Genomic DNA, 14,819 nt, shown 5'->3' on the forward strand with positions numbered 1-14,819 from the left:
GGCTGAGCTTCACGCTATAGCCCAGGTTGGGCGAGAACTTAAGGATTTCCTTCTGCCTCAGTTTTCCAAATGCTAGAATGACAGGCATGTGTGAGGTAGGTGCAGCTTTTTATTTTTTTTTAAGATTATAATTTGGGTTGGATGGTGCACACCTTTAATCCCAGTACTTGGGGGGTAGAGGCAGACTGATCTCTGTGAATTAGAGGCCAGCCTTATCTACAGAGCAAATACCAGGGCAGCCAAGGCTGTTACATTGAGAAACCCTGTCTTGTCTTAAAAATCACACACACACACACACACACACACACACACACACACACACACACGCATACACACACGCACATACACACACGCAAAGATTATCACTTGATTATATTTGTCCCTTTCCCTTTCTCTCTTCAAACTCTGCTCTATGCCCCACCTAAAAATTTATAGCCCCTTTTCACTAATTGTTATTGCATGAATTTATCTATGTGCATATATTCCTGCGCATGTTCCTAAATATGACCCTTTCAGTCTGTATATTACATAGCTACAGCTTTAACATTTTTAGTGTAATATGTATGTGTGTATGTTTGTGTGTGTGTGTGTTGGGGGTTATGAACATTATGTACTACAGCAATAGTAATTGGTACTTCATTACAGAATTCAGACTTTGAAGATATTTTATTCAAAATCCTAAAATTATTATTTATTATGTATGTTCTCCATGTTTGTAGAAATTAAATGTAAAAAACCTCAAAATAAGGGCTGGAGAGATGGCTCAGAGGTTAAGAGCATTGCCTGCTCTTCCAAAGGTTCTGAGGTTCAATTCCCAGCAACCACATGGTGGCTCACAACCATCTGTAATGGGGTCTGGTGCCCTCTTCTGGCCTGTGGGCATACACACAGAGAGAATATTATATACATAATAAATAAATAAATATTAAAAAAAGCCAGGACCGCGAGGAGTGCTTTTACCCATTGAGACGGTGGGACAGATCTAACGGGAGACCACCAAGTCCAGTCGGAATGGGACTGATGGAACAGGGGACCAAACCGGACTCTCTGAATGTGGCTGACGGTGGAGGAGGACTGAGAAACCAAGGACAATGGCAATGAACATGAACTCTACAGCATGGACGGGCTCACTGAGAGCCTTGTCAGTTTGGTTGCTCACCTTCCTGGACTTAGGGGGAGCTGGGAGGACCTTGGACTAAACATAGTGAAGGGAACCCTGATGGTTCTTTGTCTTTGGAGAGGGGTGGAGTGGGGGTATAGGTGGAAGGGAGTGGAGGGAAGGGGGAGGAGAAGGGGAGGAGATGGAAATCTTGAATAAAAAAATGAGAAAAAAAAAGAGTTCCCCCTCTTAAAAAAAAACCTCAAAATAAAAAAGAATTGAAGTATAATTTTTGAAAGTTATAGTTTTATTATGTTTTATGATTATATAATATCTTTTTAGTTATTTCTATTATATAAATTTTACATAGTTTAATTATGGCATTTATAACTGAACATTTTCTGCATTGAATATAACATTTGTAGCTTATTGAAACTACAATTTTAATGGTCATGCAAGATCTTATAATGGTATCAAAGGGATCACCATTTGCCAATGATATTTAGTATTTTTTTTTTTTTTTTTTTTGGTTTTTCGAGACACAGTTTCTCTGTGTAACAAACAGCCTTAGATGTCTTGGAACTAGCTCTGTAGACCAGGCTGGTGTCAAGCTCACAGAGATCCTTCTGCCTCTTCCTCCCAAGTGCTGGGATTAAAGGCGTGCACCACCATGTCTTCTTTAAAAAAAAAAAAATAGTCCGGCTATTTTTTTTTTTAAAGTGGAGTAACAAAAAAACAATGTTGAAAACAATGGCATCATGAAATTTGTGGGCAAATAGATGTAACTAGAAAAAAAGTCATCTTGAGTGAGGTAACTCAGACCCAGGAAGACAAATATGGTATGTATAAGTGGATATTAGCTATAAAATAAAGGACAATTGTACTATGGTCCACAGACCCAGGGAAGCTAAGTAACTAGGAGGGTTCAAGGTGGGACGCCCATATCTCCCTAGGGAGGGGAATGGGGAAATGAAAGAGATTTCATGACTGGACTCTTAATGGGTAGGAATTGAAACATGAGTTATCTGGTTGGGTGGGGTGAAGGGAGAGAGTACTGAAAGAGATGACTGGAAAGGGGGCCTTTTCAGGGTCAGATAGAAACCTGGTGTAAGTAAACTCCCAGGTATCTGTTAGGAATGTTTCCTACCCGAGCTCCCTGTAGATGCAACGTTCCCGATCAAGCCAAATCAAAACAAGCCAAATTAAGAAATATCCAGGTTTAATGGGAGTTCTGTGCTGTCGGGTGGCCCTGAGGGGGAAATAGGAAGCCTCGAAACACGACCACCGGGAGGAAGAAAGGAAGACCATGTGTTCCTCTTTGGGGGGCTCATTTAAATACCCTGGGAGTGGTCCTAACCTTACCCCCAGAAAGGGGTCAGGACCTACCCCCAAGGAGGGGTCAGGACCTGGCCTGCTGGAATTTGGAGTCCAGACCAGGCCTGGGATCTGGGATAGAGGAGATGGGCTGGGGCCTATGCCCCCAACTTGACAGTTTCTACCAGGATAAGCCCAGCTAAGACTCCTAACAATAGTGGATATGTAGCCCAAACTAGTTTTCTCCTGTGACCAAGCATGAGTTCCATGTGGAGGGATTAGGACCCCAACCCAGCCACACAACCTTCAAGCTATGGTCTGTCCTGCTTATGGGATATATTGGGGTAAGTGTGGCCTAGAGTAAGGAGTGGTCAACCTAAGATGGGTCCACCCTAAGATCACTGCCACGAGGGTAAGCCTGCCTGTGACACTGGCTGGACTCAGGCTGGATGGACCAAAGACCTAGGATAGAACCCAACACTACTGGAGAAAAAATGGCAATGTAAGGTATCTAATGATATTCTGCTATCCCCATAGATTGATGCCTAGCCCAATTGTCATCAGAGAGGCTTCAGCCAGCAACTGATAGAAACAGAAGCAGAGACCCACAGCCAAACATTATGCTGAACTTGGAGAATCCTGTTGAAGAAAGGGGGAGAGGGATTTGTAGGAACCAGAAGTGTCACCAGAGGCATCAAAAGAAACCCCACAGAATCAACTAACCTGAGCTCATAGGAACTCACAGCATTTGAATGGACAACCAGGGAGCCTGCATTGGACTGACCTAGGCCCTCGGCATATATGGGGCAGTTGTGCAGTTTGCCCTTCCTGTGGTAATACTAACAGTGGGACCAGGGGCTGTCTCCGACTCTGATGTTTTTGGGACCAAATTGCCTTGTCCAGCCTTGATATGGAGAAGGGCTTAGTCTTACTGCAGCTTGTTATGCCATATTTTGCTGATATCCATGGGATGCTTGCCCTTTTCTGAACAGGAAAAGACATAACAAAAGAGGAGGGGTAGATTGTGGTGGTGAAGAGGGAAAGTAGGGGAAGGAACTGGAAGGAAAAGAGGGAGGGGAAACCAGTCAGGATGCAAAATCAATAAATAAAGTTTTAAAAAATTAGAAAAAGTGAACTAACATTTGTTGTTTAATTTGTCTCAGAAGCATTCCAATTGTTATTTTGATTCTATTAGCAACCAAGCAAACAATATGTAAGGCAAAGCTTAGCCTCAAGCCTCCCACTATAAAATGTGCTTCCTGAAGAAAACAGGATGGCTCAAATGCTCTACTGTTGCCTGAGCCTAAGCTGAAGGGCAGCGAGAAAGCTGCAAAGGCTGAGAACTCTCCTCCCATCCATTTCAGACTGGGTCTCCTGTCACAGGTATGTTTGCCCTGCATCCAGAAAAAAATACAAGAGTGATCGATCAGTTTGAACAAGCAGGCCTTAGTGAGGTCACCTGATTACTGCTGTAGGTTGTACCTGTCTTACAACCACAACACTAATGTACTTTGTGATAATCTATCTGTTTAACTACCTACCTACGTATGCATCTTATCTACCTATCTATCTATCTATCTATCTATCTATCTATCTATCTATCTATCTATCTATCTATCTATCTATCATCTATCTATCTGTCTATCATCTATCTATCTATCTATCTATCTATCATCTATCTATCTATCATCTATGTATCTATGTCTAAGTATCTGTATACCATCTACCTATCTATAACTATCATCTATTTATTTATTTAAATGTCTGTGTGTGGTGTGTGTGTGTGGTGTGTGTGGAATTCAGGTGACAATGTGTGTGTGAGAGTTGATTGTCTCCTACCATGTGACTTTCTGGTATTGAATTCAGATCATCAGTATTGATAGGTAGCAGCCTTTTCCTCCTTAGCTATCTCTTCAAGCCCAATTGCAATTCTAAATGACTGCTTTTTCTTCATCTGATTTAAGCAAAAAAAAAAAAAAAAAAAAAAAAAAATACTTTTTTTTTTCTGAACCCTTTGGTCTTCCTTTCTGAAAGTCTCATATTATATAAAACCACATTAAAAGTCATTATAATTTTCTCATATTTGTTGGTCTCATGGCTATCAATTAAAACCCCTGTGGAAGGTAAAGATAGTATGCAGCCCATGTCTGTTGTGGTAAAGCAACTGCATGCAAGGCCTACGCTGACTCTATGTGCACAACGAAGAGAGCGCCTGTCGATGTTTCCAGTGTTTGTGAAGTACTGAGCGCTTTAATTGTGACATTGCAATGAGGACCGGAGGTCCTAACAGAAAACAAACAAAAGCTTGTATCCCAGTGGGCTTATGAAAATACCTTTTATAAAACATAGGACATTTAGTTAATTTAAATGATCACATCTGCGATTCAAACGTACATCTGGCCTTGTAGGAAACAGCTGGGTGCAGAAGCCAGTCTGGGGAAGGCTGAGTCCATTGCAGCAGGGAGATAATTGGTCTCAGAAGGAAAAGGTTTCAAGTGCTCAGCTATTCAACAGTATTTCAAAGAGTGTCTCTGGAGGAACATCGATCTTGACACACCACTCTTTTTGTCTGCGGTGTCCTCTGACTACCTGTGAAGACAATGACAGTTAGCAGGGAAGCTGGGGGGAAAGGCTCCCAGAACTCACTGGAGATGCATTCCTGTGTAGCTGGACTCTGAGTCAATCAACATGTGGGCTCTTTGGGTCCCTGTCTTCAAAGCAAGCTTTGACTCATTGCTGAGAAGCAGACCATTTTTTAGACCATTTGAAGAGGCATCAAATGGCTTAGGGAAAGGGTGCACATTCCAGCAGCTCCTTTGTGCTCAGGGCGTCCAATCCAGGAGCTTAGAAGCCTTAGGAAATATAGGAACTACAGTCAACATTGGATTGTCAAAGTTTTCAGACTGAGTTTTGTGCAGTGAAAAGATTATGCAGAGGTAAACTCCCATTTGAAGTGTTAACATTCACTTTCACACACTCATTTTAACCCAGAGTGGCCTTGTAAATGTGTAAATCAGTGTTTTCTAAGTATAGAGTCGGTAAGTTTTTGTAAGACCTTCATTGTGTTTGGTGCCATTTCTACACTTGGATTATTAATTTCTTTAAAAGTTTGAAGCTCCAATTGCAAGTTTCATATGACTGATGGACTTCCTCCCTAAAGGGTGTGTCTGGTTTGGCAATTTTTTCTCAAGATCTTCAGAAATTCTAGTAAGTCTGCTGAATTTACTTTATGAATAAGTGAGACTCTGTGTTCCCTTAAATCAGCGGTGCTCCAAAGTGTAGAACATCATCATCGTAGTCATTATCTAAAATTTATTAAAAATATAAGTGACTGACTCCACACAGACCCCTAGGATGGGAAAGGAGACTGGAGCAGGACAGCTGTGCCATGGTCAGAATGTCTGCCAAAGTTGGCATGCCAATGCTTCAAATATTCCACTTTTCCATGCAACCTGCAAACTTCAAGTTAATGTCGTAAGCCTCATTCAATCCTTTAGTTTGCCTGTTTTTGTTGTTGAGACAAGGTTTCTCTGTATCCTGGAACTCACTTTGTAGACCAGGCTGAACTTGAACTCAGAAGTCCACTTGCCTCTGACTCCCAAGTGCTAGAATTAAAGGCATTTGCCAATACCACCTGGCTAAGTTTGTCTTTTCAAAAACAAACAAACAGGACTTATATATCATACAATGATAATTAGTCATCAATACCTAAATAATTTCACATATATGGATTATATATATACACACACAAATACAGATTGTATATATATACATATATTTATTAATGTATAATATTCTTAGGGAATTTGTGCTCTAAATATGATTATGACCTGGCTTATCAAGGTAATTCAATATTGAAATACCTTTTTATCTCTACGAGGTTATTAATTGACTAATGTTTTATTTAGTGTTAAGTCTGAATCATAGGACATCAAATTTAACAAGGGGTATGCTTATCCCAGTCTTTCAGCTTGGGTGTGTGAACTCCCACTTCCATTTGCCATGGAAATAGGAGGTCAAACTCCTTTCTCAGATAAATCAGTGGTGATCTTTGTTAGTCAGTTTATTACTTCTATTCTGATCCATTTTTCACTTTTCCTGTCTGGGGGACATTTGAGTTTAATATTTAAGTCAGGTTAGTTAGATTAAGACAAAGCTGTTTGACTCTATAAAGGTTATTTCTATAACAATGACACGAAAGATTCTGTAAAACATGCCTGCTCTGTGTGGCCAGTGACTGACAAACCCTGGGTTTGTGCTCACATCTACAGTTTCTCATCAGTCGAATAGAGACAGTCTTGCATGTTGTACAATATGACATACTCTTGCAATGATGGTTTCCCAAAAAGCTTGTTTAGAACACTATGCACGTATTTGTATATAAGGAATCACAAAAAACCCTCCTCATCTAGACATAAAACCACAAACAAATGACAGACTAAATTCAGTTGCTCATTAATGATGACAGCAAAATCTGTGCAGCCAAAATGAAGCAGGAAGAAGGCACAGAACACAACACATGAAGACAATGCGTGAACAACGTGTGGGCCTGAAGATGGCAGCGCTGGCATGCCACGATGAAGGCTGTTTTGAAATGGCTTTCCAGTTAAAGGCTGCAGGCTAATTCTGCCGAGGCTGAGTCATGTCCTTTCCTACATGCCAGCACCTCCACGGTCACCTACTCTGGGGCCTTGACTTAGTGTAGTCTAGGTTTTTTCTCCCGTTGCCAGGATAGAACGCTCTGAGAAAAGCTACTTAAAGGAGAAAGGGCTGTTCCGGCTCACAGTTCAAGATACTGTCTGCCACGGCAGGAAGGCAAGTCCAGAAGCAGTAATATCATCTTCATTTCACTGTTTGTACAGTCCAGGATCCAGTCTGGGACCAGTGCCACCCACAATGGGTGGGACTTCCCACTCTAATTCATCTAAGACAGATCTTCCACAGCCCCGCCCAGAGGACTATCTCACCAATTTAACATTTGCTTTAGCCATTACAGGTATCTTCCAACTTGGTTATTGCAGTGGTACCCTTAATTGATTTTCCCCATGGCAATCCCAAGTGTTCTCTCTATCCATGTACACAGCTTCCAGAATTATCCACAACACCCTAAATCAGATCATGTCTTTCTTGGAGCTAAAATCACTGGCTTATTCTCTTTATACTCTAAAGACATCACTGTTCATTGGTCCTTGGGGCCTTCATAATGTAATCTTTGCTTTCCTTTCTAGTCTCCCTGACTTTGTGTATTTTCCCTCAAAACCTTTGATTCTGCAGTGTTCCCTGGTTGGTGCACTCCTGGTCTTCAGACGACTTCCTAATTCACCTTTGAGTCTTTCCCCCAGGATTTCTTCTTTGTAAAGCCTTTTCCCATTTGTACATTGAAATTCCAATCCCATTTCTGTACCTCCCCCCTCCCCTTCCCCAACTGAGCCCTTTTTTTTCTTAATACCACTTTTTTGTTGTTGTATTATTCTCACCCCTTCCTCAACTCTAAAAGGTCAGGGGATTTTGTCTTATCTTTTTCCTTCTCATATGCTGACCAGGTTTAAATAACACATCCTGATGTCGGTTGGCATTCAGTAAGGTAGAGTCTCTCTCTCAGGATGCTTTGACAGAAGCAGCAGGGTTGGATTGGAGGCCAGCATTTGCTGCCTTTGCTCTCTGTTCACATCAGTTACTGCTCCTTTAGATCCTCTCAGTCCACGGTTCCCTCTTCCTTATGAAGAAAGATTACATTGCGCCCATCAAGTCCGTTCTTTGTCTTCTCACTTGCCCCCTATGTTTATGTATCTTAACATATTTTGCTGTCCTATTCTCTTGATGAGCTGTCCTTGCTAGTGTGTTTCAGTAGAGGGAAAAGTCGACACCCTAGAGAAAAAGTGTGAACTTTTCCACAGGTGCCAATAATTGCGGTGGGTTGGTGTCTTTATACCTCTCATTTTCTGCTCAGCAGTGGGGTGGGTCCATCAGAGTAGGAGCCGTTGAGCCCTTACAAAGTCCTGTCAAGGGCTAGTGGTGGCTCTCTGATCTTAGTGTAGCAGTGACTCTCTCCCCTTTGAGTATTTCTCCTTTCATCCCAGCATTCCAAATCTCCTATGATCCATGCCTTTTCTTAGCATTCCCTTTAAAATATATGTATGCAGGATGACTTCTGTTTTATGATGTCATGCAAGCTCACTGTATGAATCCCAAGCATAGGGCTTGTTCTGATTTCCTGATATATTTAAGATATATCCAAGTGGATATATTTTAATAATATGGCCCTTCTTCTCCCAAATTAACAAACAAAGATTAAACAAAGACTTCTTAAAGACTATCTTGTAAATGAAGCAATAATACCATGAGACATGCTAGCATAGAAGGGAGTCATGCCTTACCACCAGACAAAGAACTACAGACCACTAAGGAATGCAGAGAGCAAAAGAGATAATCTTCTCCAGGGAAGAGAAGCCCAAACTGGACAGCCAACACTAAATAAGCAACCCTGAAATAATATATATGCAAGTAATATAAAATGGAGCAAGTAGCATTTATATATTTAGGAGTGTGTGTGCGTATGTGTGTGTATGTGTGTGTGTGTGTGTGTGTTGCACATGTGTAACAACAATTATACAAAAAGGCCGTAAATTCATAAATTTGAGAGACACAAGACAGACAGACCCACAGAAAGGGGGTGCATGGGACGAGTTGGAGGGAAAAAAGCAAGGGGCAGTGGTGAAATGCTATTGTAGTTTAAAGATTGAAAATACACCTTTTCTTGAGAAGCACTGGTTGTGGAAATAAGTCGAAGTGAATCAAATGGGAACAAGCAAAGGCTACTATTCAGAGCTTGTTAGAGCAAGGTAATTAAGCGGCAGCACTTGTGTTGGCAAGGACTCAAAGGCACTCCCGAGAGTTGGAAGTTGGTGAAAATAAAGAAAGGCTTCAGGTGTGATTGGGGGGCTTGCATGGGGCCAGTGTAGGTGGGCTAATCAAAAGTGGGTCTCCTGTGTGATTGGTTTATATTGCATATTTGAATTTCTCTGGCTAGCCCACACTTAAAAATATGGTCAACAATCAGAAAAGCTGTCTAATTAACCAAATCTTGGCAATTTTAGCCAGTTGTGAAAATTATTTGAATTGTTGGAATTCTAGCATAGTCTTTGGGATAGTTGTTGCATTATACATGGTTTCTGAGTGTGATTACTACAAATCAGGGGTGATTTTCCAGGGCTGGTTGCTGCTGGTTGTGGAGCTGGGCTCTGTCTTTATATGTGTAGGTTCATGACTTTGTGTCAACTTTACTTAGATGCTGGCATTGCAGAATTGTTGGGCTAGGTCAGGGCTGCCAGGGCAAGGCCAGGGGAGAATCACGGTGCTGAGATTGGAAGTCACACAGCCTAGTGACGACACCATCAGAAGACAGTTGGGACAGGAAGATTGCTCAGTCATTAAAGTGCTGAGTACAAACGATGTTAGAGTTTGACCTATGGCTACCATAATGTGATTACACACACGTCTATGCACACACACATGCAAATGCATACACACCCTTACCCAGGTGAAAGCTTGGGTATTTCACTGAAGGCTAGAAACTCAGAATTACCTAGTGAGTTGGGCTTCTCTGGAGGCCCAAACTCAAAAAAAAAAAAAAAAAAAAAAAAATCGGGGGGGGTGATAAAGGTGTTAGTTGCTAAATAAAAGTAGAATTTATTAGATAACTTTCCTCCCATTATTCTTCGAGGTATTTATATATTTTCCAGTAACCCTTGTGCCATGCTGCACTCAACTAGTATATTTGCTGGTTGTGATTCAGGGGGAATACTGTTTTTACCAGTATCCCAAAGACCCTGTAACAAGCACTGTAACACACAGCCTCACTGCGGGGCTCTGCAGCTGAATGGGCTCGGCAGCACCTTTGGCATGCTGTAGTATGAAGGAAATCACATCTGCGGTGAGCGTCAGTGTTCTGTCCCCTGCAATGGAGCCCACATTGTGAAATCAGTTCGTTAAAAATACAATCTCTTTTCCACTGAAATATTCATTACTTTTACAACTGGTTTTCTATTTTGTCAGACCGGCTCCTGGTTTTCTCATGAATTCACTTAGTATTATGGTCAGAGCTCGGTGAAGAACAAACCCACCGGCTGGAAGGAGATCCTAACTCAAGGCCTGCTGTTTCTCGGTTAACATGGCAAAGCTACCAAATGATCATGGTAACTTTTTGTTCTTTCTCCTTTTCTAGCTTTGTCTTCTAAAAATTTTTTTTCTTAGTCACCCCCACTTTATGGAAAACAACCCATTCAAAATTGGGAGCTTTCTCTCCTATTGACCCGCAGCTTTTTGAGCGGGACTGACCGCTGTCCCCAGCTATCGGTTTTGTGTTTTGTGGGGATGACATAGAACTGATGAAACAGATCCCACACTTTGCCCTCCTTGTACGGACAAAGAAAAGTGCCTGCTATCTGATCCCCTTGAAATAGAAGTAGGGTCTTCAGACAACACCCAAGAGAGGCTCGGGCAACTCCAATCTCCAGCTGCTCCTCAGCTAATGGAAATCTTTTGCATCATCCTTGGCATCCCCAGCAAAAGGCCCTGGAACCCTGCATGTGGAGCGAACGCAGTTCTTCACGCTTTCACGCTCTGTGATTTATGCTGATTCTGCAACTGTGCCCTGAGTTGTTTAGTCACGTGGACCCTGCCATGCCCAAATCCGGCAGCATACCACATCTGGAGGTGACTCTGCAGGCACTCATTGCTGAGCATAGGCAACTATGGGCCAGGATGGAGAACTCTGGCCTCTTCTCTCTCACCAGCTTCACTTGGTGTCAGTTTTGCTAACACAAAGGAGAAGGTCTCCGGACCTTTGGTTAAGAGTCGGTTTATTGCACATTCATTCTCTTTCTTTTTCAAGCTCTTTCCCAACAGTTACATGCACTGATGCCTGCTTCTCTATAAGGAAATAACATGATGCCTTCTAGATTAAATGGCAGCAAAAATGATTTCATGTTGACTAACAGCATTTTCTTTAATTTGGGAAAGCTATGAAAGAATATTATTTTTGATTTGGGCTTCCACTCTGACCTCTATGATAATCCCTGCCCCTTCAGCTTTTTCTTTTCTTCTGCCTAGAATAAAAAGGGATGTGACAGGATTGACACCCAGGAGGTCAGCCCTGCCGCCAGACAATGGCAGGATCTGAGTTGCCAAATTCCTGATGATCAAGGAGGTCTTGCTGAAGACCAATTTAAACTGGAAAGTTCCTAAGCTTCATTGGGCTATTTCAAAGTTCATGCAGCCTTAGCGCTAATCCTCTTAACACACTGGGCCTCGTGGGCTGGCATCGCACAATAGATGGAGCATAGAGGCCCGTCCGGCTTTTCGGCTTTTATTTACATTTCTCTACATGCTGGTGTGCAAGTCTCCGGATGCCTCCCTCATCACCATCACATCCCACCTGCAGGTGTTTCAAACCGGTTGAAGGCCAAACTGCTTAGACTGGCATATTAAAAACTTTTACATAACACTGCTTTTCCCAAGCCGTGAAACACAAGCTGCAATGCATTGGCCTAGGGATTCCTTTCCCCCATTCTTTTTCTACAAAGGATAACATCTCGGCTGTCACAAGGTAAGCGCTTCCAGTATGAATGTTTAATGAGGGTGAAGTCAGCGTGCAGCTTGTTGTTTATTTTGCTTTCTAATAAAGCCAAGCTCAGCAATCCCCTTCCTACTGCTGTGACTTCCTACAACCTCTTTGCAGCATCTGCGGTACTCAGAGGAAATGGCTTTCAACATCTCCCTTCTTCTGATAAGTTAATTACACAAAGCACGAAGAACTCAAGGTTGCAAAGAAATCAGGAGCTAAAAATAATCCCTAAGAGCTTTTTTTTTTTTCCCCTCTCCTACTGACTCTGTGTTCATAATTGAAACGGAGGGAGAAAGTGTAAGCTCGGAGGCAGATCAGAATACATTTCAGATTCCAAATAGATCTTGGATGTGGAAACACTAGAAAAAAATCCACCATTGATGGAACAAAAATAATTGTGTGAGTGAAGCGGTAAAACCAGGAAAACAAAAGTGTGTGGAATCTGCAAATATTGCAGTCGGAAGGACTGACCAGGAATGAGCACAGGATGAAGTTTCCAGGTCTATAACTGACTGTGTAGCCTCGAACTCCTCCTCGAGGGCTGAAATGGCTTTCTCATAGCATGTCTAGTGTGGCTAGTGTCTACTATGACCTCTTTTGAAACTAGGTAGCCCCAGGACTCTCCGACTCTTCACTGAGTAGCAATAGCTCAAACACCATGCCAAATGCAACACATACGTTTTGCACTCTTTAAAATTACCCTAAGAGTTAATTAAAAAGTCACTCAAAAATCCAAAAAAAACTCCATTACAATCATGGAACAGGGCCCTAGGAGGTTGTTGAGTGAGCTGAAGCCCCGAGCTTCACTTGGATAATTCGCATAAAGGAAAAAAGCAGAGAATCTACTCCACAAGTCCTCTGCTTCCTACAAGCACAGTATGGCTTGCATGCTTCACATATCATACACAAGCACACAAACACACCCACATGCATCACACACATGTGTATACAAACTAAGTAGAAAAATAAAAGTCACACACACAAAGGCTTAGACAATTGTCTGTCCAAATCTGTGCCACTCGTAGATGAAAGAACCATGCTTTGAGTCTGGGATGTCTGGCTTGGAAGTTCTTCCCCTCTCCACTAAGCCTGTCTTCTCAGGAGGCAAAAACTAATAGGTTTTGATAAGTACGGAAAAGTACTCACAACTGTCTATTTCTCTCTGTGTTTCCCTTCATGTATTTTAAGGAACACTCACCTTATATACCAAGGCAGATTAATGCTAGGGAAATAGAGAAAAGGAGCCTGCATTTGTTTAGGTTTGGAAAGCAGAGCCTGGGAGAGGTGGAAGTTGAAGTGTTGGGGTGTGTGTCAGTGTTCAAAACCTACTCATTTTAGACTAGAGGGAAAACAGAAACAAAAATAAGGTTGTAATTTTCAAACAAGTCTGATACTGTGTAGGGAGAAGAAAAGTCTCATGTAGCTCTAGAATGATTTTCATTTTCCAGTGGGTACCAGAAAAATCTGCTATCCCAGCTGGGCAAAGTAAAGTGCTTGCTGTCTAAATATGAGGACCTGAGCTCAAGCCCAGGATCCACATAGAAGAGCTGCCAGACTCTTGTAGTCCCAGTCCTAAGGATGGAGAAACAGGAGGACCGGTGGTGTTTACTGGTCAGCCAGTGTAGCTGAGTCGGTGAGTGCCTGGCCAATGCAACACACTGTGTCAGAGAAAACAAATGAACAAAATTGAGCGCCAGGGCCTGGAGACAATGCTCAGCGGTTCACAGTAGTCGATGCTCCCGCAGAGGACTCTAATTCAGTTCCTAGCACCCACCTGGGAGCTCTTGACCTTCTGTAAGTCCAATTTTAGGGACTTGACTACCCTCTTTTGGTCTCTGTGGGCACTGAGTATGTACTCGGCACACGTACAAACATAAACAAAATGCTCATACACATAAAATAAGTAAATAAATTTTAAAAATAAAAAACCAAGGAAGGTAGACAGCTCCTGAGATACCCAAGGTTGAACTCTGGCGTCCACATGAACATGCCCATCCATAAGGATTAGTGTGGAATCACACACTTACTCATACCCACAGACACACACACACACGGGGTGGGGGGCATTTGGTATATGTGCTAAAAGATAAAAGCAATAAGATTTAAAACATTCAGAGATCACACTTGATGCCTTGAGTAATCACCGCTGTTCTACAAGGTGGGCAGATGCACTAATTAGGACTCTTCTACAGAGGTGTGTAGAGTACCATGTAGAAATCTAAGCACTGGAAGATCACCCTACTGTTCTCAGAGACACCCAGTGCAGAGGCCGCTGGACTTGGATGAATTCCTTCACAACTCCACTGGGCAGGATGGTGGTGGCAGTGGGAGATGAGTCAGCTTTACTGGGTCTCAGCTGTCACACCTGTAGAGTGAGTCATCTAACAGCTACTTTATTGACTAAGTGGTAGAATGAGCATACTTAACACAGTGGTATGTGGGAGAAACTAAATAGGATCTCTCCTTATCATATTCTAATGACTTCTCCAATCCCTCATTTCTCAACTAAATTCAACTTCTAACATTGCCTCTCAATTAAAAACATTTTAAGAGCCTACTAGATGTTAACTTCTTAGGAGATGTTTCTGACTCTTAATATATCACTGGCTTCAGGATTTTTACCTGTATGTGTGATAATGATATGCTTATTGTGGGGCTATAAAAACCAAGAGCATTTATTATGGAGCCAAATTGCTGGATCCAAATCCATTTTCCTTATTTACAATTCCAGTGATAAAGGGAGCACACTTGCCCTTCAGTGACCCAGTGTTTTATCATTAG

This window comes from Arvicola amphibius, chromosome 5 (assembly GCF_903992535.2).
Source record: "Arvicola amphibius chromosome 5, mArvAmp1.2, whole genome shotgun sequence".
Taxonomy (NCBI): Eukaryota; Metazoa; Chordata; class Mammalia; order Rodentia; family Cricetidae; genus Arvicola; species Arvicola amphibius.